Source organism: Sinohyriopsis cumingii, chromosome 5, assembly GCF_028554795.1.
Source record: "Sinohyriopsis cumingii isolate HCF-2022 chromosome 5, ASM2855479v2, whole genome shotgun sequence".
NCBI classification, from domain to species: Eukaryota; Metazoa; Mollusca; class Bivalvia; order Unionida; family Unionidae; genus Sinohyriopsis; species Sinohyriopsis cumingii.
Window position 1 is genome coordinate 146,482,713 of NC_142965.1, and position 27,039 is coordinate 146,509,751.

Consider the following 27,039-nt stretch of genomic DNA (forward strand, 5'->3'; position numbering starts at 1 on the left):
TAATTGCGAGCCTGGAGGCTTGGCAGCTATGAGACAGTCTTGCAAAAGAAGAATTTGAACCTTCAGTTGTGGAAAGAATCTTTAGAGGCAGAAGGTTTTCTACTTTGACGATTTATGAGGAAAGTTGCTTGTTTTCTGTCATTTGTGTTGAGCAAATAACATTGTCCTTCTGAGTGCCTTGATCCCCCAACTAGCCAACTATTTCTCTGGCTCTATGAAGAGAAAAGGTGGGCACCAATTATCATCAAAGGCTAGCGTTCTTTGATATCTGACACATTCAGGCATCATGGCAGAAGAGATATTAGTCATGATAAAGACCTTATTTTGATTTGCAGCAGACCAAAATCCCTCACAGTGGTTCCAAACTGTAATATGTCCTGGATCTTGACATGGCTCAGTTCAGAAAAATTTGAGCCATTAGCCTGGACCTCGCTGAAGCTGTTATACAAATGCTCTCTCTTGATATGGTTAGCTTTGACATGCAGGGTTAGCCTGTACCTCGCTGAAGCTGTTATACGAATCCTCTTTCTTGATAGGTTTAGCTTTGGCATAAAGGGTGAGCGATTTGGATGCCTTTTCATTTGACCCAAACTTTCTTCAGTTCAAATTGGATGGTTCGGTACACATTGTGACACAACCAGGCTTTGTAGCCAAGAAACGGTCACCATCAGTGGGAAGTCCAAGTTGTCATTCACTGCCTCTCATTTATGGATAAGCATCCTCATTGGTATATCACTCAGCTTAAAAACTAATGACAGCTGGTGGTGGCTAGGAGGAAACTGAAATTGCTTTGACAACTTGCCACCATTGGCATATAGTGTTAACAGGAAAAACAACTTGACTGAAGGCAGAATTTTGTGGTAGTTTCTTGCACGATTGGCATTGTCAGCTCTATTGACTGCAGTAAAATTAAGCTGCAGATGAATATTTACAGTTTTGCAGAATTTTTTCAATAGCTTTCATGGAATATTCCTTGCTCGCCTACCATCATATTAATGAAATGATGACCCTATTTAAAGAGGGTAACACAATTAGCTAAGAACAAATCTACCTTGAGGCCCTCATACAAAGGAATTTATTTATTTTAGCTGCATCTCTGAAGCCACTGGATATATTGGGTTTGGAAGAAGGAAACAGAGTGGGCATTTCAAATCTCAACTGGAATACAATTCCAGAACAGAGTTCTAGAGTATCGGAAACTTTTTAAATAACTCCTTATTTGGTTTGGGAATTTTATACTGTTTGGTAGACATGGATCGCAGGTGGGGAGTATTACCAGGTAGCCTATACTGGAATAGTGATTGTAAATATCAAGGATCACTATTATGGGATATCTTGTACATTAATATGGCTCTTCACAAACAGATTCGGTACTTACTTAATTTAGGAGAAATGAGCAAGTTCCAGAACAAGTACATGTGCAGCTTCTATAAGCTCCATCCAGCCTACCATCATACTTGCTTAATTGAGGAGAAATGAGCAAGTTCAAGCACAAGTACATGTGCAATCTCTCTATGCTCCATCCAGCTGTTTGGAGAGAAATAGTAAAAGCCAAACGTATCAATAATAGAAACAAACAACATTTTTTAACAAACTTCAATGGGAATCATTATGTCATCAATTAAGTAAGATTGCCTGGCAAATTGAATTTGGATTTGTTGTTAATATAAGTCATTATAAGCAGTCATAGATCAAATTTAGTCTCTTAGTGTAATCATTAAAGTGTTTATTTTGCCTCAGGTCAGAACTGACTGAAATCGGCATATTCTGTTTGACTTAGTTGAATGCCTCTTTTCAGACATTTTTAGTAACATTGGTTAACAAGCAAACGAGTGTCAGTCAGTTTATTTTCTGACAAAACTGGCAAACATAAACACATTTGAAACAACTTCGGGTTATTTATGTCAGCATAAAACTTCGGGTTATTTATGTCAGTATTAAACTTCGGGTTATTTATGTCAGTATAAGGTACGATTTATCTTCCAGATCTGGTAGTAATGCACATAATTAATATAAGCTAGTTCGTATGATAAACAACAAATTTACTAATTTGATGGTCTCTACTTCATTAGCGCTAATCTGCCTTGCACGGTTATTAATGAAAGTTTGTAAAGGGCTGTAGTTATGAAATTCAATGAGATTTGTGTGAATTTCACCAGGAAATATTATATGAACAAAAGATATTGAATTTGCAGCTTTAACATTTGAATTTTTTTCAGGAATATTGACCACAAATAAACAAGTACTGTTAAAAGTAAATGCTGCCAAGAAATGTAACCTGGCAAAACATGTTCATCTTTGAAGAATAAATCTTCTAATGTAATTACTATGTTCAGGCAATCTACTACTGTAAGTCCATTCAAACAATCACTGTTAACTGTCCCATGATAAGACCATAATCAGTAACAAGTCTTTTGTTGTAATTAATGTGTCCATTTAAACAATCACTGTAAGTGTCCCATGATAAGACCATAATCAGTAACAAGTCTTTTGTTGTAATTACTGTGTCCATTCAAACAGTCACTGTAACTTTCCCATGATAAGACCATAATCAGTAACAAGTCTTTTGTTGTAATTGCTGTGTCCATTCAAACAATCACTGTTACTGTCACATGATAAGATCATGATCAATAACAAATCTTCTAATGTACAGTGTTTTATCCACAAATGGCTTCATGTAAGTCATTTGACTCAAGGCAAAAAATAGGAAGGCAAAATCCAAACCTATGAGTCTTATTCAAACCAATGATCAGTTTTCAGTAGTTTTTAAAATATAATGACATTGTTTAAATACACAACAAAAATATTAGTTATATAATGTGACTAAATCCCTTGCCAGAAGCGTCTGAATATTCTATATTTCTTAAAAATCTCGTTAAAGGTTTCATGTCATCAGAAATAGTCTGAGCATATACGACAAGGCGTTCAATGTGGGATATGTCGGTGACTTCATCTGCCATTGTTGTCACAAATGACACATTTTGTGTGTTATGTATAAGACTATCCTCAACAACGTGTAAACGTGCTTTTGGCCTCACTGGAGCACTTGGCAGACTTCTATCTGGACGAGACTCTACCCTACCTGGTCACTTACTTCGCATATGTGGGGGTGCAAACATCCCCGTGCACAAAATTAAACGTGAGCAACAGGCAACCGTCACTTATGGGCTTAATATATCATAAGGGATAGTGGCGAAGACGGTGGAAGTAGAGCCAAGGAGGCCAATGGGGCAAAAGCCTTACTTCCACACCACTGAACCTTTCAAACTTAGAACCATCTATTAAAGTTTAAAAATTTGTAAGGATTTTATTCTATCTCTTAAAGTGAATTTTGTCTTTAAGCTCTGTATATTCGATAACATGAGCTTTACAGATATCAGATTGCAAGGTTCGTGGCTGTTATGCTTTGGCGTTATGTGATATTTTACTACTAGGTACAGATATCGGATTGCAGGGTTCGTGGTTGTTATGCTTTGGCGTTAAGTGATATTGTACTACTAGGTACAGATATCAGATTGCAAGGTTCGTGGTTGTTATGCTTTGGCGTTATGCGATATTGTACTATTAGGTAGAGATATCAGATTGCAAGGTTCGTGGCTGTTATGCTTTGGCGTTATGCGATATTATACTTCTATGTAGAGATATCAGATTGCAAGGTTCATGGCTGTTATGCTTTGGCGTTATGTGATATTTTACTACTAGGTACAGATATCAGATTGCAGGGTTCGTGGTTGTTATGCCTTGGAGTTTTGTGATATTTTGCTACTAGGTAGAGATATCAGATTGCGAGGTTCGTGGTTGTTATGCTTTGGCGTTATGCGATATTATACTTCTATGTAGAGATATCAGATTGCAAGGTTCGTGGCTGTTATGCTTTGGCGTTATGTGATATTTTACTACTAGGTAGAGATATCAGATTGCAAGGTTCGTAGCTGTTATGCTTTGGCGTTATGCGATATTGTACTACTAGGTACAGATATCAGATTGCAAGGTTCGTGGTTGTTATGCCTTGGCGTTATGTGATATTTTACTACTAGGTAGAGATATCAGATTGCAAGGTTCGTGGTTGTTATGCTTTGGCGTTATGCGATATTGTACTTCTATGTAGAGATATCAGATTGCAAGGTTCGTGGCTGTTATGCTTTGGCGTTATGCGATATTGTACTACTAGGTAGAGATATCAGATTGCAAGGTTCGTGGTTGTTATGCTTTGGCGTTATGCGATGTTGTACTTCTATGCAGAGATATCAGATTGCAAGGTTCGTGGTTGTTATGTCTTGGCGTTATGTGATATTTTACTACTAGGTAAAGATATCAGATTGCAAGGTTCGTGGTTGTTAAGCTTTGGCGTTATGTGATATTGTACTACTAGGTAGAGATATCAGATTGCAAGGTTCGGGGTTTTTATGCTTTGGCGTTATGTGATATTGTACTACTTGGCAGCAAGGTTTAGCACAAGAGCCAGTTAGTCTCAAAACATGAGTCAGCCTGACCCAACACCATTCTCCTTCACTAAAAAGCCAAGACAATCAAGTTCGGTCGAGAAAGTCTTTCGACAGCTCCTGAAGATTATGTTCACATTAAAGATACCCCCAAAACGGCTCCCAAAAACCTTCAAGGTTTACACTTACAAAATGCGTAGAAAATACAATATGCGTGAGAAATGGATAAAAGCTATAGGTCAATGTATATAGCATACTGTTTACATGAGAAGTCAATAAAAGCTATGGGTCATGTTATATACCATACTGTTTGACAGTTTCGTCCATTCTCATAGGACTTATTTAAAATGGATTCCAAATATTCAAAGAATAATTGTACGTTTTGTTTTTTGTAAACATTTAAAGTTTTTTTCTTCTTTCTGTTGTTAACAAATCTAAATGCAATAGCTCATATCTATTTTGCTCTTATTTCCGCTAGAAATTAAAAAGGAACTAAATTTAAGAGCTGAATTCAACCTTAACGTGTATTACCATGTTTGCAATAGCAGTAGTAACTGCAAAAATATCAGGTATGTGTGTTCTATTGTTTTCTTATTGTATTTCACATGGTCTGAATCAGCCGGTGATTTTGCCCGATGCAGCTCATAGTTTGGTCCAAATTAGTCTCTGTAGGGATGCAAATTTCTGTAGTTCTATGAAGGGCATATTAATCTGAGCCAGAGAACAATTAATTAAATTTATGGGGACAGGTGCTTGTTAAATCGCTATACTGTAATGACTTCTAATGTCTGTGTCGGGAGAGGAAGTGATTCTTAATTAAGCCTTCGTTTACTTAACCGTTGGACGACTAGAAAAGGGAAGGTTAGCTTCGATTTTATATCGGAACTGTCAGATTTGAAATTTTCAAGATCTGTTGTTTGGAATTTTATAAGCCATGCTGACCTCAATTGTGGCGCCTAGTTATAAAAGGCGGTAAATACGTTTACTCCTGATTGGTTACACTAAATAAAGGGCGGGGTTCCCACACGAAAATTTCTTGAGGAATTAATTGCCCTCATCGAAAGAAATCTAGCCAGTCTGCAATTTTCCGGCAAGAGTGAAAATATAAGGGACTCCGAGATTGAATTTGGAAGAAATTCTCTCGTAACATTGGTCAAAGGGAATGGATGTCTGGAAAGTCAACGGACACAATTTGGCGGTATAAGCGAACAAAGCTTGAAAGCAGAAGGTATTTGCGTCAATTTCATGCAGACGCTAATACCAATATAATGATTTGCTTGAATTTAATTGTTTATATTTGCATGAATTTATTTTTTTAAATCCATGGATCAGTTGTCTTGAAATGAGTATAACTGTTTGAGTTAATCTATCTGAATTCGTACAATGATTTTCTTTATACGTGTTTGACGAATTCTTTGAATTTGTCGTCTTGATTGCTATAGGAATCTAAGAATTTCATGTATTACTTTAGTTGATATGAGTTACGAGAATTCGTTTGAATTCACCAATCTTTGATGATTTTATGTATGCTAAAGACTTGAATGTGTGTATTTCGCTGAAAATGACCTAGTTAATTCATCTAATGAATTTCATTCATTCATTTGTGTAACTGAGACGAGAATGGAACCGTTATGTCCCGTGTAATATTAATGGGAATCAGTAATGAAATAGCCATTAGGAAGTATATCAATCTTGTGAAACTAGGTTTGTTTATGGTCTGCCATGTTTAGCTTGACCAGACATTCTTTGGTCTGTTTGAATTCCGATAGAATGATATCTGATATAATGGGGAGTAATGATCTGTTCCCAGTAGGACAACATACAGAAGATTTAGGCTGTATCTGTTTATTTTGAACGGGGAAATAGCTCCACGGACGTATCCACGGAAGTATCCACTGACGTATCCACGTACCTACTTATCCAAGTCTCTACGAACTTACATATCCCGGTACCCACAGAAAGTTTGAGGGCCGAAAAGAGGCGAGACAGTAGGGAGGTCGGAAAACTGAACAAGCGAAATGACCTGGAGGAATCACCATAGTTAAGTCAGAGATGACCGGAATAAGCAGGTTATGAAGTTGTACAAGCCAATGACCTCGATCGTTCACTCGATTATATGAGAAACTAATTACATTATTTAAAACAGATCGGCTATTTATATAAATATATTTGTGTTTGAAATTCGGTGAAAGATTTATTTCAAAAGGAAGTGGATCTTTCTCATGTAATGTATTATCCCAGTTGTTTATGTAATTGATTCATTTTTTTTTGTTTTTCCTTGTATGGGGGCTCGTGTCATTCTGTTTTATATATCTGCACAGATCTCTATTTATTCTATCTGTAAGTTTCACGCTTTAATATTTACTCGATCCGGGCAACAACAATACCGAGGGCGATCACCCTCTAGATAACGATGGCCAAATAAAGCGGATACTTTGTAAGAAGGTACAACCTCATAATACGACACCACCAGTAGCAAACCGTGGTCCAAGGTTGACAATGCCGGGATGGGAGTAGGAGACAAGCGCCCCACTCCTTCAGAAATGCCCCATACGGCTTGTGTCTCTGATCGCCTCTGTCAACAAAAATCCAGCTCCTGGCCTTCGCAAGTGGCTGAGCTTCGAAATCCGGCGGACCATGTTTTTCCACTAACAGGAGAAGGGGTGAAGGCGGGCCAGTGCGCCTTAAAACCAGTCGCTTCGGGTAGACGGGACTAGTAAACCTTGGATGGTAGCTCATCTAGGAGAAGGAAAACTCCGATTGCAAACCTCTGCTGCCTTGCGGCTATAACCAATCATGGGAAAGGCTAAGAGAGTAAACCCTGACAGAAAATCCGGAGACGGAGTCCCTAAGGCGGTTTGACATTGACTTCAACGTCATTCCGGCAGCTCCTGAGACACCGTTGGTGCCAACCTGTATCGGGATTCGTCGTTCCCATGGGTCCACCATCTGCGTGGAGAGGGGGGATCTGCAACAGCTGATTCTCCATACCACCCTGCGCAAGCTTCGTAGCTCCACTGGAGAGGACAGTTCAGCGTCGTCGTACGTCGTCGGCACAACACGGGAAGTAGCAGTTTACCGGTTATAAGTCAAGGCTCGATTGGCGTAGAGCTTGGCGCCAGGGGTTACTTCTAACGGTGGGAGAGATCACCATGTCTCACTGGACAGCTACCGCCCGCCTCATGCTGAGCAGCCCCCAGTCAGTAAGGTACTGCCCGCCATGGCCTGCCTCCTTCACTGGGTGCGTGGAGCTTAGAGAACCATCTCGACAAGTGGGCCACAAACTCCGCACAAGGAAAAACTCAAAGAAGAAATAAGAAGACTCCAGCTCTTCGTTTTGCAACCTGTAACATCAGGACCACGTGTCCTGGACTGACCGCTGACCTACAGCAGATCGACTATGCACGGAAGACTGCCGTATTTGGCACAGAACTCTCCCGACTGAACATCGACTATGCCTGCCTCCAGGAGACCCGACTGGCTGACAGCGGTACCATCGGGGAAGCCAATTACACCTTCTTTTGGCAAGGGAAGCCCTCGGATGAACATAGGCAGCACGGTGTAGACTTTGCTGTAAAGAACACGCTAGTTTCCTTCATTGAACCTCCGTCATCACGTACTGAGAGAATCCTTGCCCAACGGCTGTCAACATCCTTAGGCCCGGTCAACATCTTCAGCGTGTGTGCCCCAACCCTCTGCTCCACCCACGAGGAGTAAGACAAGTTCTATTAGGCTCTGGACCGTTTCATCTAGCCGTCAGACATGGCGTTCAAAAAGCCGAGGAAGACAGAAACATAAAACAAGCTGAAAAGAGAGCTAGAAAGAAGGAGAAACAAAAACTTACTCTGAAGCTACACCATCGTCTCCCGTAGACGGGTGGATACCAAAGAAGTAGCAAACCGCGACAGTCAGCATTCACCTACGGTTGCGAGAGAAAGTTCTTCGGCAAAAATGTAATAATGAAGCACCTGTCCAAATTAAAAATCCTGAAAGTATAAAGTATACAAAATGAGAATAAGAACATACTTTTTCTAGCTATAAGAAAACAAAACATAATTGTATCATTCACTTGACCTGATATGTCAGTGAAAGTTCTTAGCAAAAGAAGCTTATGCACACCAGCCTAAAATTTATACATGCATTTTTCACGTCCGAAGGAAATTTGTGACACAACGTGATGCTCAGTGCAGACGTAAGCCCTTTTCTTATGCGATAATTTTGAGGGGGAAAAAAATAAGTAAGAAACTGATTCATGTAATTTAAAATAGTTGCCATCCATGGCATTTTTTATATAGGTATTCTACTTGCTTTAATCCCACGTGTCCACTGCTATGGGTTTCTAGCTGTTGGTCATATATTGGTATTTCACTGCATACTGCAACGCCACTACAAGATGTGTACATTCCTCGCGTCAGTTTCAAGAACAACACAAGCCCGAAGTACCCAATTCATAAATATATCCATATGTTTAATTACTAAACAATTTTAGTGGAAAATCTCTCATCATGGGCTTAAATTAAGAATTACCATGCTATTTACACTACCACTCTAGTATCTAGCGCATGTTTAATAACACTGGTCAACAGTGAAATCATTACTGACTTGAAAAGGCCCTAATCTGTAGTATTTTGGTGTGCCGAACACGAATATAACCGTGAAAAATTTGTATTGGCTCTCGTTTTGAAGATATTCATATACCTCATTTTCTATGTTTCACCGTGTAAATTTCTCCAGTAGGACTGCAGCAACATCCGGAATAATGATGTAACATTGCATAATACCATCATGCTCACATCATCCACAGTTGATTGCATCATTTTCTGATGCAATGCAATAATAATGCCATGCGGCTGCTGAAGTAAGTTGACGTCAGCAGTGTACTATACATGTGTAGGCCTATTATACTAATGCCAGGCGGCTGCTGAAGCTGACGTAAGCAGTGTACTATATAAAGCCCAATCAGATAGGTTCAGCATTTAAAATATTTTAGACGTTGTGCGAGACAGTTCAAGCTACTGTTACATAAAACTTATTATTTTATCCATTTACGTACAATAAAGAACAGTAATGCCTCGAAAGTGTGTTAATACCGCGGACAATTTTTGCTATATTTGTGGGGAAGTGACATTTGCCAACCAGAAGAAAAGTATCAATTCTCAAGTGAAGAAGGCATATCATCTTTACTTCGGATGCAAGGTTGGTGACCAAGACAAGCCTTGGGCTCCGCATATATGCTGTGCTACATGTACAACACAGCTTTCACAGTGGTTGAATTGCAAAAGGTCATCAATGCCGTTTGCAGTCCCAATGGTGTGGAGAGAGCCAAGCAACCACCTAAATGACTGTTACTTCTGCTTGGTTCCTCCTCTTTCCGGCGGAATAACGAAGCGAAAGAAGTCGAGAATAGTCTACCCAAACATTCCGTCTGCATTGAGACCAGTTCCACATGGTGAGGGACTTCCTATTCCAGAACCTCCAGCAGAATATTCTCTTGATTCATCTGACGAAGACAAAGGTGAGTCGACCTGTTCTTCTCCTGGTCCATCAGCATGCAGTGTTCCAGATTTTCACTGTGGTGCATCATCAACCCCACACAGAATAACACAGGAAGAACTAAATGACCTGATTCGTGATTTGGACTTATCAAAGAACAAGGCAGAATTGCTAGGATCAAGACTCCAACAATGGAATCTTCTAGAAGAAGATGTCACAATTACTGCATATCGAAAGCGCCACCAGCAATTGGAGCCTTTCTTCAGAAAGGAAAGTAATCTGATATTCTGTTCCGATATTGAGGGCCTCATGAATGCTTTAAAAATCACTCATGACCCACAAGAATGGAGACTATTTGTGGACTCTTCGAAACTGAGTCTCAAGGCTGTGCTTTTGCACAATGGAAACATTCTTCCATCTATTCCAGTAGCGTATGCTGTCCACATGAAAGAGACATACGATAACTTAAGGCAGCTACTGAATTCCATTGAGTATAACAAGTACAGCTGGCACCTCTGTGGTGATTTGAAGGTAGTTGCCCTTTTAATGGGACTGCAGCAAGGATATACAAAATACATGTGTTTCTTATGCGAGTGGGATAGCCGAGCAAGGGAAATGCACTACATGAGGAAGGAATGGACTCACAGGCAGAATGTAGCCATTGGAGAGAAGAATATTCAACACCCAACTCTGGTTGAGGCTCAGAAAATCTTGCTACCACCCCTTCACATCAAACTAGGTTTGATGAAGAACTTCGTGAAAGCCATTGACCGGACTTTGCCAGCATTCCGATACCTGCATGAAAAATTCCCTCGACTCAGCGAAGCAAAGATTAAAGAGGGAGTTTTTGTGGGTCCTCAGATTCGAGAGCTTTTCAACGATGACCGGTTCAACAACTTGCTGGAAGGTGACGCGAAACAAGCATGGAATGCTTTTCGCCTAGTTTCTACAAACTTCCTCGGAAATGTTAGGGCAGAAAACTATAAGGAACTAGTAGAAGACATGTTGATGAAGTATAAGAAACTTGGCTGCAATATGTCTCTAAAGATTCACTTCCTTCATTCCCATTTGGATTTCTTTCCTAGCAACTGTGGTATTGTTAGTGATGAACACGGCGAACGTTTACATCAAGATATCGCAACAATGGAACAAAGATACCAGGGAAAATGGTCCACTACAATGCTGGCTGACTACAGCTGGACACTCCTCAGAGATGCTCCCGAACAGCTGTACAAGAGACAGGCGAAGAAATCTAAGATGTAGTCAATGACTTGATTTTTTTATAGGTAGGCTATTACAGTTGACCTTTTACTATTGGAATGCATTTCGTTATGTAAACATTAATTTCTTGCAGATTACAAAAAAACTAGAGCCAATTTTGCAATTTGACTGTCATATTCGTGTTCAGCACATAAAAATTGATAAGAATTGACTAATTTTATTTCAGTAACATGACTTTTGTAAAAATTTGTTGTCCAGTGTAACATTCGGTATACGAGTACAGCATGGGCTTCATAGTTATTAGTGGAAAAAACTGAAGATGTTCCGAATGGAACGTACCAGGGAAGTAACTCTAAGTTGTTAAAGAAGTCTGGTGTGAAGAAAGATGCGTCAAGGAGGGTTAAGATGGATACCTGTTGCGTTTGTTTGTGGCATCGGTGTAGTAATGTATCCAATTTTCATACAGCCATACTTCTTCCCGGAGAAGTGGCGTAAGTGACTTATTTTTATAAAAGCCAGTGCTTGTGTTATTAAATTTCGACGAAAAGCAGTTATGCAATCTCATTTGTCACACATTTGGTACTTGATGCACATTTGCTCGTTTTATATTTAATATAAATTGTTCTTTTAAATTTTAACACTGATTTTCTTTCACCAAAGTCTATGCAGTCCTGATTATTGAATACTTTGCACCTTCACTGTTATCAAGAAACTTCCATGTGAAAATTACCAATATCTATGGTCTTTCACAATGGTGGCCATGTGCTAAACATGGGTCAAGAAAAAGACATTTCCAGTGAATCGTCACAATATAAGTCAGTACGAATTTGTTTATCAATATACGTCGCTTTCATTGTGGCATCACAGCGCGCAACATTCAATTCGGATTGTACTTGATCACGCCTTTAGGTTCATTTCGTCCAAAAATGTATACGTACTTTAGTCTTTAACTTTGATTTTGCTGTTATGCACTTCGCGGTTGTCTAAATATTGACTTTGCAAAGGAATGTGGATGCATACGAAAACAAATGAAGTGAATACTTGCCAAATAAAGGTATGTAGAAATTAGAATCAAATTGTAAAAAATTATACCCATTACTGAAATAATCGGAGTTGAATGCCCAACGTGTGCTATATCTTACTTTTACATTGTAGCACTACATTACTAGGATTCTTACTGGACGAAGCCCTCATTTTTAAAGTTAAAATTCAGTCGTATTCAAATCTTTTGAACTATATTGAAACATCTACACAAAGAATAATGTCATATTTTTGGATTCCATTTCTTCGCAGAGAACCTTGCAAAACCTGAAATTTGAGAACTCGTTAGTGTCCAAAATCTTAGAGAAACAAGATTTGCTCATAGCTATGCTCAAGCTAGGTGGGGATAATTCTAATATACTTTTGATAATTAGCATTAGACCCAGAAATTATGCCATATCCTATGATCATATGATAGCTCTTTTTAAATGGAATTATGGGTGTTTATATAATCCTACAATGTAAAACATATCACAGGTTATTTATGTTTTGGTGCAATGTCTTACTGCCGATAATGGCATATTAGCATATATCACATACACTTGGCAACGAATATTGAAGCTTTTGTATCAATGTCTTTTTTTAGAATAAATTCACATTCTCACACGAGCAAATGGAAGTGTTTTCAAGTTCCATTTACCTGCATTTCAGATGGTTGAAATGCAATGGACATCAGGAACACCAAGATTGGTTAAAAGATGATAAATATATTGAATGAAATAAAGCTGTCTAAACATTTTCATCAATTTAGTACATTTTTTTGGCTTTGCTAAAGAAACATTCTTCGGCCTAATCCTATTTCACCATTCCTGGCTTCCGTATTCATTCAACCAGCTAAAGTGAACATGAAAATGCATCCATTTGCTGCTGTCAGATTTTGATTCCATCAGGATATAGACAGCCCAGTAAGTATAGTCAATTAGATTTAAATTTGTGGAAAAGCTTTGATAAGAGCTGCCATTAGTGTGAGATATTCCTGAAAATTTTACCTCTCATTTTCCTGTCATTCAGGTTGGGAACACGCTACACAAGGCCTTTTTTAGGCAGCAAGAAGTAGCACAAAAAAAAAATATCATGTGATGTGTCTTATGTTGTAGTGCTGGGTATTTATGGAAAGCAGACACTCCAAATCTTGTGTGTCTGACCTCATTATAATTTTCGTGCACGAAAAGAAAATTTCCAATGGTGACATCATGCTTACAGACTCAAAATATTAGTAACAGTTCAAAAGTATATAAATTTTTGGACCAAACTCTGAATACATGATAACAATTTCATAACTTTTTTCTCTCTTTGACAAAAGCTTCAGCTAAACAAAGGCAATAAGGTGAAGAACAAACCCCATAAAGACCTGGAATCTCTCTCTCTCTCTCATATATATTGGGCCATATTTTATTTTGATAATGAGTGCAAGATGAAAATGCGAGGGAATATGCATGCATCTCTCTTTCCCCACCTCCCCCCCCCCACCAACAAAATGTGGAAAAATCTTTTTCGCATCAATGATGCAGTTTCCCTATTGCTGGTAATCTGAAATAGCATACATTGATGCTTTTAATATTTATGAAACCAGAAGTTGTGTAGTTTTAATTCCACACAGCAACGTGAATTTTATCCTATCTGTTGCTCAATAAATTTTCAGGTCAGTGTCATTATATGTAGCTAGAAGTACATAATACGTTTAAAATACTTCGTGTGAAACAAATTAGGTACTTTTAGTTACATTTATTGATCCAGACCGGAAAGGTTACTGAGTTACATATAGGATAAAATTTGCGACGCTATGAGGAACAAAGTGAAAAAGATGAAGTCGAGGTATTGATCTGGCCTCGTCTTATACTCAACATCAACTTGTATATGGATGAAGGATGCCAAATTTGCTCATTCGACTTATACTCAGCATTAACTTATAGGCCCACAAATATGGTAACATGCATTTTGGCATTTACTATACACCTGGATTGTGCTTCTGTTTGGGAGTACATCAAAGGAATCTGAATTCTAATGCAAATTCGGAGATGATTTAGATTAAATTACCGTACATAGGAAAAGGAAATAAGTTGAATACATGTTTCAAAATGTGTTCTTTTATTTACGTCTACAAATGTATGAATACCTTAACATTTACTTAGTTTAAGATATTATAAAAAATGTTTCCATGTTTTACATATTTATGAAGTCCCCATTGTTTAGGAAAAAGCTGTTGATCTCCACAAGTCGGAAATTTTGGAGGACTGGTTATTTTTAGATTTCCATTTTTGGATAGCTCCTGGCATAATATGTTCAGGTGTATAGGGAAAGAATATTAATATGTAATAATGAGATCATGATAAATCAAAAATAGCTAATATTGACTGTTGAAAATGCATTTTTCAAAATACATGTACCATGAGCATAACTACTCAAATTTTTTTGAAATACACATTTTAGAGTAAAACAATTAACCATTTTTTGATTTACCAGGGTATCATTATTACATTTGCAAACATCATAGTGATATGACTAAAATTATTAAAGCTACATTAAAAATACACACACACACATACACATTAATGTTTTACTCCCCCATAAACCCTAAGAATTGCATGTATTCAGAATTTCAGAAATTTTGAAACCAACAGTTTTCTCATCAACAAAAGGAAATTTGCAAAATTGGAAACATTATTTATTGCACCTTGGACTAAATAAACTTGATATTCCTACATTTCTTCAAGTGAATTAAAAAGACAGTGGAAACATCTATCACCATGTTTTTTTTCTATCTTGGATAATTTAATGGTAAATCATCCCCTGATTGTACATTAGAATCCACCTTGCGCTGATTTATTCTGATATATAAACATAATCCAGGCAAATCAAAGAACTTTAATTCATGTATTCATTGTTTCAGTGCACACATTCTTGTACCTAAAAAATGAGTAATAAATTAAAAGTTGAGATAATACTTAACAACACTCTTCAAGAATAAAAAAGGGATTAATCTGTGTTCATAATTGCCAAATGAACAGTCCTGAAGTTTATACCTCTTAAGCTGGTGATCAGAACTATTAAAATGACATATCAAGTGTTTGAAAATAAAGGAATTTGCTATATGGTGTGCCAATTTGATCAAAAAGTTTACATACATTTGATTCTAACAATTTTGAGCCTTCAAAATGATGTCACAAACTACATTATATTTACTACCATCATGCTGGCGATGCATCTTCCAACTTGGATTACATGTGTCATGTTGTGTGAGAAAAATTGGCTAACAATTCCTGCATCATATTTACAAATGTCTTCTGATAGAATTTGTAAATCAAAGTACTTTGGGTATTATCAATACGTGTTATGTAATATGACAACTATAGATCAATTCTGAAACAAAGAAACCACCTGTCTGTGACTTAGCCATTGCATCACACTCAAGTTCATGGTTAATTCAAAGAGAATCTTGAGGCATTTGTGAGAAACTCTATTTGTTTTGCAATCAGGCAGTGATGCCACCGGTCAGGTTAGGCTTAGAGACCAGAAAACCTGACATAACATGTCAGTGCTGCTACCCCAGGCAGTACTCAAAGAGACCACCGGTATCCAATCAGAACTAAGATAGTCAAATTTTGGGCGAGTTTCTCATGCAGTCAGATGTTATCCTGTTACATTCATTTAGGAAGAATCAGTACAGGTTTTGACATGACTAAAGAATCATCACGACACTCCGAGAGCAAATTGTGCACTCATAAAAAAGAGTGGGATTTAGGAATTCTAGGAAATTCAGATGAAATTTGGAACAAAGGCTTCTGAGGAAGCTTTCCTGGTGGGATAGGGTGCCACCCAAAGGTTAGAGAGAGGAGAAGAGCTGGAGAGCACATGGAAATAGGCAGCTGTGCGAAGGCACAGGTCCGGTATAATAGGCAGTTGTCCGAAGGCACAGGGCCAGGAGAATAGGTAGTTTGTGAAGGTGAAAGGCAGGAGAACAGAAATAAGGGTACCGGAAGTACCGAATCAGTATACAAGGTGGAAGTTGCAGATGAATAGCATAGAAGGGACAATGGAAGGAAATACTCTCACCTTTAATTTTGCCTGATGAAATAACTGGCAATTTGAATAAGTCTTTGTATTGATTGAGAGAAATTGCGTTCAAAAATTCTCCTGTATTTGTCGAATGCTGTCATATAGTTTATTAAATTTGTAATGTTGTCCCCATATATATATATATATATATATATATATATATATATAGCTCTGAGCCCCCAGTTAGCAATGCCGACAGTGTAGGTAGATAATATACCAAAAAATAAAATGTGAGGAATAACAGTTTAATGACAAATCTAAATATTCAAACAACACGTAAATTTCCACAATTTCTCCACTCTGTCGACCTATATTCTACAGTTCCTAAAACCTTGTCAATATGCTTCACGTATGAACTCAAGATCGTTCCAGATATATTCCTTAACTACATCATAATCAATACTCTGCTGTAATAGTGAAATGTAAATATCAGGAGCTTTGCCAATAAGTACACTTTCTAATAATAAAGTCCAGTGCTTTCTTGGCTATTTGAAAATTTCAACAATTTTCTCAGATTGAACAAAATATTGATATATTTTTTACTCATGAAAATGGGATACTAACTTGATATTTCTGATAATAACAAAAGTGGGTTATCGCCAGTTTTAATTCTTTTAATCTAAGTTGAAATACACTTCCTTTTTTCTTTGCATTTGCATTTGCATTAGCTATCTTTTTCTTTCTGCCATTGTCTCTCTCCCTCTTCCCTCTCTCTTTGCATCTGCATAATTTCTAGCTGAAATTGAACCTGTATTAACTCTAATACCAACTTTTTAGCTATGATTCCATTTTCAGAAATTCTTAACCCTCCTGGGTAGGGTTCAAAAAAGGTTCTCTACTTTAGATGATATTGTAAAAGCTTGTTGGTTTCACTTTTGATTTCTAAAATTTGAAGTAATACCTGGGACATAGAAATTCCAAAACAAAGTGATTTTAAATTTCAAAAACAAAGTTTTCTGAAATATTTTTGAGAAATTTGTATCCCAAGGGCAAGCACTCCATTTTCTATTACAACTCTGTGGTCTGAAAATAAGTAATAGAAAAGAGAAAAGCAACAAGCTTTGTAAAATTTAACAAATAATTTATTTTCTCTAGAATGCAAAGTGAAAATGTTTAAAAAAAAGAGACATATGGTATTGCAAATTAAATCCCAAATTATCTAGAATTACAGACACAAGTCTGATATTTAAAGATGTGAATAAACTTTAGTGGAAATCAAAATTAAATCCAACGCTGGAAATGTTTATGTGCCTGTGATAGATTGTAAGGTGTTGATGTGCCCTCATTATTTTGTTGGATTACAATAATACAATACAAGAATTAAATCCTTATTTTAAATTTCAGTGTAAACTCAAGCCTCTATTTCCAAGAATGTTATCAGGGCACTTTTGTATTTCTTGAGAAGAAGTAATTTGAATAATTCTAAATCAAATACATGTAATGTACACAACAATGACAACTTTATTCTGCTAAGATGTTAAGCCATGAATGAATAATTTTTCCAGTGACAAGATTATATAATCTTCTAACTTGACCTCAGGTCACAATTAGCATTTTCTAATAGAAACTATTACTTAATGGAGCATTTCAATTTTGGAAGGTTCTAAATGTTTACAAGATAAAATGTTGGTTATAATTAGAAGGTCTCTTACTAAAATTATAATGTAGAACCTGGAATGTGTCAGGTAAATTGCCAGTTAAATTATAGGGAAATTCCATTAATCTAGACCCAGATCCAAATAAACATGTTCACTTCTATTAATAATGATTCTAATATTAAACCCATACACATAGAGAATATTTTAGCTATGTATTAGTTGATTACAGAATTTAAAAAAATTGATATTTCAGGACAAGATTAAGGGCAACATCAGTGTTACATCACAGCATATAATGAGTTAAAAATAACAAACAAGCAATGCAAACTAAATGCACATTATACCTTAAAGTAATGGTTTTAAATGAGTGCACACTATTAGATAGCAAATGCACAAACTCACATGACACCTTTCAGTTTCTGATTGGTGTAAACTTAAATCCCTTGTAAAATATTCTGGATTACTTCATTTACAAACAAGACAACTTAAAGCAACTTGTAAAATATGGGCGCTGTTAGGGTACTCTGATCTCAAGGCCAACTTGGATAAAGTTTACATGTGTAATTATTTTGTGGTGCTTTCATCATTTTGAAGATCTTTGCGAATGCTTGGAAGATAACCAGCATTATGGAAGAACATTTTAACCTGGTTTTTGAATAAATTGAAGAATTATTTGAATCTCAGAAATGTTTATGTGAGATGGGTCCTACATTTGTTGACAACAGTTAAAAAATATATACCAGGTTTGAAATTTTCCTAACAGCTGCTCATCAGATATTAAAAGAGCGACTAGAGATGGTTGCACAAAATTGTCACAGTGATGAAACTTGGATTTACTTTTCTAAACCCAACTCAGAGAAAAGAATAAAGTCTGACAAAGAAAAAATGAACAGAGATCACACATCATATCATGTAGTCTGACTGTCAGAAGAGTTTTATATGAAGTATCTTTTATTGCACAAGGCCTGGTCATCAAGGTACTTGTGCCTGACTGCTAGTGTCACTGGACATATGAGTGCCTCTAAAGTGTTGCCAAAAGTTGTAGAACACAACCAAACCACCACATTGATTCCATCTACTCAATGACAATACACCAACAGCCATCGTCACAGCTTCCTGAATGAGCACAACATTCAAACTTTGCCGCATCCTCCATACAGCTGTAAGTTAGCTCCAAGTGTTTCTTGGCTGAATCCTTTTGCCTTATCCTCCATACAGCCATAAGTTTGCTCCTAGTGTTTCTCGGCTGAATCCCATTGCCGCATCCTCCATACAGCCATAAGTTAGCTCCAAGTGTTTCTTGGTTGAATCCCATTACTGCATCCTCCATACAGCCATAAGTTACCTCCAAGTGTTTCTTGGTTGAATCCCATTTTTAAAGATTTGCTAAGGGGTAGACAATTGTTTTTGGAAGTGCATATCTTCAGTACATGAACCAGGAAGTGAATGCAGAATGGCATTTCATACATCAGACTGAGAATGTAAAGTGTATAGAAGGGATTGAATGACATACTGTACTTTCAAAAGTAAGTTGTTCAAATTTCTACACAGCTGAGACAAGAGGAGCACACATCTTGAATGGACCGATAAACAAGCCATTTTCCACTGCTGGTACATGTTTGTACAAATATCTCAGATACATCTGTAATGGTCCCTTGGTACATAGTTGAACGTTTGATGTTAAACTTACAAAATATCCTTTTTAAGTAAATTGCCTCCACCATTTTCAGCTGGTGTACCATGCACAGCTGTTACATGCTATTGGTTAGTTGACATTACTAAGGGAGGCAACTCGTGAAATTCAATAGATGTCACTATAACAAAGGTGGTGCTCTACAGTTTCAAATTTTGTATACGGTTACGATTTTAAAGAAAAAGAATTTCCCCGGCTTTCCTCACTGGTTATACTGGATATTTAAGAAAAGACCTTGTATATCTTAGGTATAATTCAAAGAACCCTTAATTCCCTTTATTTTGGTATATGATTGATGGGTGAAATATGGGTTATAGAGTATAAGCTTGGCCTTATTCCAGATGTGCACCTTTCAAAAAAGTGCTAGCTCCACTTGGTCATTTTCACTTCCTGAACTTCAGAGGTAAATTGTATAAAAAAGAGCTGATAACTTTTTACATTTTATATATTTGGTAATTTATTCATTGCTTTTTCAGAAGCTGGTATTATCTAGTGTGGCAAAATTTATTTTCCCTATTTTAATAGCTGCTATGGATAGTGTAATTTGGACTAATTCAGGCTCATTTTTTTGCACAAGGTAGCATTCATTTTAGTTAGCAGTGTGTTTAAATCATGTACAATTTCCAAAAGTACAATATCCAAAGAAATATCATCCACATTACATTAATGTAGCATAGAGATATGCCACCATTCTCTCCATTGTGCATGTTTTAAATGCAAACAACTTCACCTTACATACATCACTCTCTCAAAAGTACATAATAACTAGTTAGCGCCCCCAAAGCACTAAAATATATGTTCAGTCCACCAAGGTGTAGATAGGGTTATGATATCTGAACCGTGGCAAGTGAAGCTGAATGTTGATGTGTCTCTAATTTAGTAAATAATTCATTTCGTGTTTTGAATATATTTTAGAGGAAGTGCAGCGGATCACTAGAAGTGGTATAGAACAAGAAAAGATACAGCCAGCAGGTAAATAATAAAGAAAATTGTGCAAGAGAAAAATTCATCACCCTGTGATCATGTGATGAGAGCATATGCTGTCTCTATGATCATCAAAATGGACTCTCGATGATCTTTGAAATACTAAACATGATGCTGTCTCTATGATCATCAGAATGGACTCTCGATGATCTTTGAAATACTAAACCTGATGCTGTCTCTATGATCATCAAAATGGACTCTCAGCATACTTTGAAATGCTAACCAGCACTTTCATTTTCATAATTTTTCCGGTAATTGAAAGTAAATATTTTTACCATCATTGACAGTATTTTTTTTTCACATTTGATTCCCAATTCAGTTTCACATTACTGCATTTACAAAGAATTCTAATAGTAACTGAGATCTGTATATTTACAATACAGTAATTGCTAGTACTGTTTCATTATCCTTTCATATCAAGATGTTTTATATTTGAAGGTTTATATTTCTTTTGTAGAAAAAATATCAAAATAAATGAATAGACTTTTTAAAATTCAATATTTAAAATCATATGCTGATTTGTTTTTTCATTTCAGTTGCATGATGTTGTACCCGAATAGATTCATATATTTTTGTTCAAATGATGTTTTTACTAACTATTGATATCAGCATTTTATTTTAAAATACTTTATTTTAAAATTTATTTTATGTAACCATTTATTGGCATAATCTTGAAGCATATGTTTATAAAATCATATTTATTTATCCTTTGTACTCACTTATAAATTGAATCCTACTGCAGTCTGCACTGTCCATGCATAATACGCCAAATGATCTTGATCTATACAGTTTGTTAGGAGGGATGTGTACAATTAAAGCGGCATAGATTGTGGTCTGCCAGCTCATGTGACATCAGATCTGTGTCTATACAAAGGCATGACAAAGAAATGTACCAATATAAACCCAGACCTACCAATCAAACATGAAGGCATGACAAAAAGATGTACCAATATAAACCCAGACCTACCAATCAAACACAAAGGCACGACAAAAGAAATGTACCAATATAAACTCAGACCTACCCGTCAAACGCAGAGGCACAACAAAGAAATTTACCAATATAAACCCAGACCTACCAATCAAACACAGAGGCATTACAAAGAAAAGACAGATGTACTAAAATACATGACCAGATATTTGTTGGAACAGGTTTTCTAGCAGTGCCACCTATCAGATTCAGAGGGCCGTACCTTACTTTGATCCCCCATTGAAACTAGTACATAAAATTTGCAGCCTTTCTAGATCAACTGGTCAATAAAAATGTTCTCTAATCAGCGGTAACTTTTTTTGTCCTAAGAAATGTGAAGCGTATTTTGTAGTCTGCTAAAATCAGATGATCTATGAAACATGTTAAAGAACTGATGAGATAAATTTAAAGCATAAACATCTTACTATTAAAATAGTGCTGTACACCAAAATGTGTTAACAATTAGCGAGTTATAACTAGACATTCATATTTTCATCTCTGTAATATACTGGATGGATTCATTGATAAGTTTGTTCAGGACATAGTCTTATGTTATGGCCCTTGGTGGGTATATTCAGCACATAGTTATGACCCTCGATGAGTATGATCAGGAGATAGTTAAGGCCCTTGATAGTATGTTCAGAACATAGTTATGGCCCTTGATGAGTATATTCAGGACATAGTTAAGGCCCTTGATAAGTATGTTCAGAACATAGTTATGGTCCTTGATGAGTATGTTCAGGACATAGTTATGGCCCTTGAGTATATTCAGCTCATGGTCTTATGTTATAGTCCTTGATGAATATGCTCAGGACATAGTTATGGTCCTTGATGAATATATTCAGGACATAGTTATGGCCCTTGATGAATATATTCAGGACATAGTTATAGCCCTTGATGAGTATGTTCAGGACATAGTTATGGCCCTTGATGAGTATGTTCAGGACATAGTTATGGCCCTTGATGAGTATGTTCAGGACATAGTTATGGCCCTTGATGAGTATGTTCAGGACATAGTTATGGCCCTTGATGAGAATGTTCAGCTCATAGTCTTGTGTTTTGGCCAATGATCATTTTATCATAAGCTACTGCACAACCATAACACTTTAGCTTCCACATTAGACTTGGTTTGAACAGCCCTGGAAATCTTATGTCTAGTCTCGAAAAGCCCATGAAAATTAGATAAAGTTAATAAAGCCTTTGCAAAATTCTTAGAAATATTTATTGCTAGCCCTTGAATTTCATTTCCTACATTTATTAACATTACACATTGCATTTGTTTGGATACTGTCGGTATTGTCCCTTGCCAGACTGATAATCTGTACTGTAACTTCCCAGAGCACAATTTACAGTTAGGTGTAATGTAAATGTTGATAAACCAGTCAAAGCATATGATGAATGAAGCAGGGTGAACAATAACTTAATGCTGGGGAGGAATGCATGTTCAGTTGAATTAAAAACACTAGTTGACAAGATTCTGAGAAAATTTAAATGAGTCAGCTACAAATCCTCTTACTAATGGAACTGTTAGATGGGCCAAATTGTCCTCCCAAGCAATCAACTGTTAGATCAAATTGTAAATGTGGACCAAATCCTCCTCCCAAGCAATCAGCTGTTGGATGAAAACCTGTATGTGGGCCAAATTTTCCTTTCAAGCTAACACAGTTCAAGCTGATAGCCTCAGCAAGGAGTCAGAAGCCACACCAACAATGTACCATTCATTCAAACTGCCTTAGGAAATGATCATAGGAAATTGTCCAGAAATGAAATAATTTTGAAGACATCTTGACTGATATGTTATAATTCCGAAAGAAGTACAATGTAGAGATTTATATACAACTTGGGAGATAGAATATAATGATTTGACAAAGCAAAACATGCACTGGAAAAACAATGACTGTAACTTGTTTTACAGTGTCATTATATGTAGTGTTGATATTTATATTGAATGTCATACACTTTTCCACTTTGTTTTCTAATCTGTGAGATGGACTCAAATACAGCAAAAAGGAAGTTGTAGAACTAAACATCAAATGTCAGTAAGTTAATTAAAGCCGCACCTGGGCAAAATTATTACAAGTCTATGCAAAGTCTTCAGACTTGGTCTTAAGAATTTTGTATGAACCATGTTAGATTTCAGGCAAAGTTGGAGTGAAGGTTCATCTCAAATAATCACTGATATTTCATTGATCAGCATGTTTTGTGCATGGTTTCTTTGTGTTATGTCCTTTGTATTCAGTGATGAGGACATTCTGTGTATGTTTTTTGTGTTATGTCCTTTGTATTCATTGATGAGTACATTCTGTGCATGTTTTTTGTGTTATGTCCTTTGTATTCATTGATGAAGACGTTCTGTGTATGTTTTTTTTGTTATGTCCTTTGTATTCATTGATGAGGACATTCTGTGCATGTTTTTTGTGTTATGTCCTTTGTATTCATTGATGAGTACATTCTGTGTATGTTTCTTTGTATTATGTCCTTTGTATTCATTGATGAGGACATTCTGTGTATGTTTTTTGTGTTATGTCCTTTGTATTCATTGATGAAGACATTCTGTGTATGTTTCTTTGTGTTATGGCCTTTGTGTTCAATGATACACACATTATTTGTATGTTTCTTTGTGTTGTGTCCTTTGTATTCATTGATGAGGACATTCTGTGTATGTTATTTTGTGTTATGTCCTTTGTATTCATTGATGAGTACATTCTATACATGTTTCTTGTGCTGTAGCATTTGCATTCACTGATGAGCACATTCTGTGTATGTTTCTTTGTGTTGTGTCCTTTGTATTCAGTGATACACACATTCTGTGTATGTTTATTTGTGCTGTGGCCTTTATATTCAATGATGTAAACCTTCTGTGCATGTTTCTTTGTGTTATGGCCTTTGTGTTCAATGATACACACATTCTTTGTATGTTTCTTTGTGTTGTGTCCTTTGTATTCAGTGATACACACATTCTGTGTATGTTTATTTGTGCTATGGCCTTTATATTCAATGATGTAAACCTTCTGTGCATGTTTCTTTGTGTTATGGCCTTTGTGTTCAATGATACACACATTCTGTGTATGTTTCTTTGTATTATGGCCTTTTTATTCATTGATACACACATTCTGTGTATGTTTCTTTGTGTTATGGCCTTTGTATTCAATGATGTAAACCTTCTGTGCATGTTTCTTTGTGTTATGACCTTTGTATTCAATGATACACACATTCTGTGTATGTTTGTTTGTATTATGGCCTTTTTATTCAATGATACACACATTCTGTGTATGTTTCTTTGTATTATGGCCTTTTTATTCAATGATACACACATTCTGTGTATGTTTCTTTGTATTATGGCCTTTTTATTCATTGATACACACATTCTGTGTATGTTTCTTTGTGTTATGGCCTTTGTATTCAATGATGTAAACCTTCTGTGCATGTTTCTTTGTGTTATGACCTTTGTATTCAATGATACACACAGTCTGTGTATGTTTATTTGTACTATGGCCTTTGTGTTCAATGATACACACATTCTGTGTATGTTTCTTTGTGTTATGGCCTTTGTATTCAATAATACATGCATTCTGTGTATGTTTCCTTGTGTTATGGCCTTTGTATTCAATCATGTAAACCTTCTGTGCATGTTTCTTTGTGTTATGACCTTTGTATTCAATGATACACACATTCTGTGGATGTTTGTTTGTATTATGGCCTTTTTATTCAATGATACACACATTCTGTGTATGTTTCTTTGTATTATGGCCTTTTTATTCAATGATACACACATTCTGTGTATGTTTCTTTGTATTATGGCCTTTTTATTCATTGATACACACATTCTGTGTATGTTTCTTTGTGTTATGGCCTTTGTATTCAATGATGTAAACCTTCTGTGCATGTTTCTTTGTGTTATGACCTTTGTATTCAATGATACACACAGTCTGTGTATGTTTATTTGTACTATGGCATTTGTGTTCAATGATACACACATTCTGTGTATGTTTCTTTGTGTTATGGCCTTTGTATTCAATAATACACGCATTCTGTGCTTGTTTCTTTGTGTTATGACCTTGGCCTTTGTGCTCAATGATACACACATTCCGTGAATGTTTCTTTGTATTATGGCCTTTTTATTCATTGATACACACATTCTGTGTATGTTTCTTTGTGTTATGGCCTTTGTATTCAATAATACACACATTCTGTGTATGTTTCTTTGTGCTGTGGCCTTGGCTGTCGGCTGTTCAATAAGCAAACCTTAAAGTAGGGGGAAAGGTTGGTTTTGTAATTTTTTCAGTTAAAATGGCATCATTTATGTACATGTTTAACAGTACAATTTATTTGTGTATTTATCCAACTTTGTTTTTATGCTGTGTTTGCATTTGTTGTTTTCTTTATTGTTTTCTTGAGCTAATTTTATTAGGGTTTTAGCTGATAAATATAAAACTTGATGTCCAATTCATGTCTTTGCAGGTCTCAAGGTTTGGTCTGACCCATTTGATAGAAAGAAGACGTAGTTGAATCAACTCAAAACGAAATATCATAAGCTTTGTTCTATATTTTAGAGATTGTAAATATTTGTTTATATTAGTTTTAGTATCTCAAGATTAGATAATGATGCATACCATTAGCTATTTGTAGAAAACAAAAATCCTTTTAATATCATTTTCCGATTTTAATCAAATGAGGCACCAAGCAAAATAGATATTTTTGAATCATGTTTCCAGTGAAGAGACAGAACTAAATTGTTTTATTATTAAAGTAAGCATATCATGTTATTTGCTGATATGGCAAAACTTAACGGTTATGTTATTTGCTGATATGGCAAAACTTAACGGTTATGACTGGTTAAGTGGTACAGTCTCGAGTTAGGCTTGTGTTCCTTTTTCTTGAATTGAAGAAATAAATTGTATTTATGAAGTTATAAATGTTCCTTCATCAGTTAATTGTTTCTTTTGTATCTCTACAATACAATGAAAAGGCTATAATTAAATAAAATGATGACAGGTATTAATTTATTAGCATTTCTTATACATCAACTCTTCATTATTGGATGCATGCTGATATTCTTCAGGTGTCCCGGTGTCTGAGTGGTAAAACGTATTCACCTTTACTCATCACTACCATCTCATCTCAGTCCACATAGTGTCAAGTCTCAGTCTTAGCTAATGTGGGTATATGAGAAAGCCGGTATCTTCCCATGGGTTAGTGGCTCATACTGAGGTTTTAATGGGGTTTTCCCCCACCAATTTACTGCCTGCCATGTTTTGACTATTGTGCTGAAACAAAATGTCATTAAACTGTCAACAACAACGACAATAGCTGATACTCTTTATTAAGTGGTGTCTCATGGTCAAGAAAGCAGGCTGTTGTGCAAAATTCCAAAGACAACCTATATGCATACCATTAAAAAAACTACTGTTGCTTACAATAATAGTAGCAAGAAGATGGTGATGATGGGTATGATAATCGGGTGGTGATGAACGTGAATGGGGTCGAAAATAAAATGAAAAGCATTTCTTACTGTGGGTTACTTTGTTGAACCCACTTGGCAAG

The 27,039-nt window shown here is 36.2% G+C and overlaps 1 long non-coding RNA gene across 1 annotated transcript; it reads left to right on the forward strand.

The window, feature by feature from the left end:
* Window positions 1-11,499: 11,499 nt before the first annotated feature.
* LOC149800415 (uncharacterized) lies at window positions 11,500-26,424 on the forward strand. The gene is made up of 3 exons (XR_016421376.1): window positions 11,500-11,647; window positions 20,460-20,516; window positions 25,957-26,424. It is a non-coding gene; the product is annotated as an uncharacterized LOC149800415 (long non-coding RNA).
* Window positions 26,425-27,039: the final 615 nt, after the last annotated feature.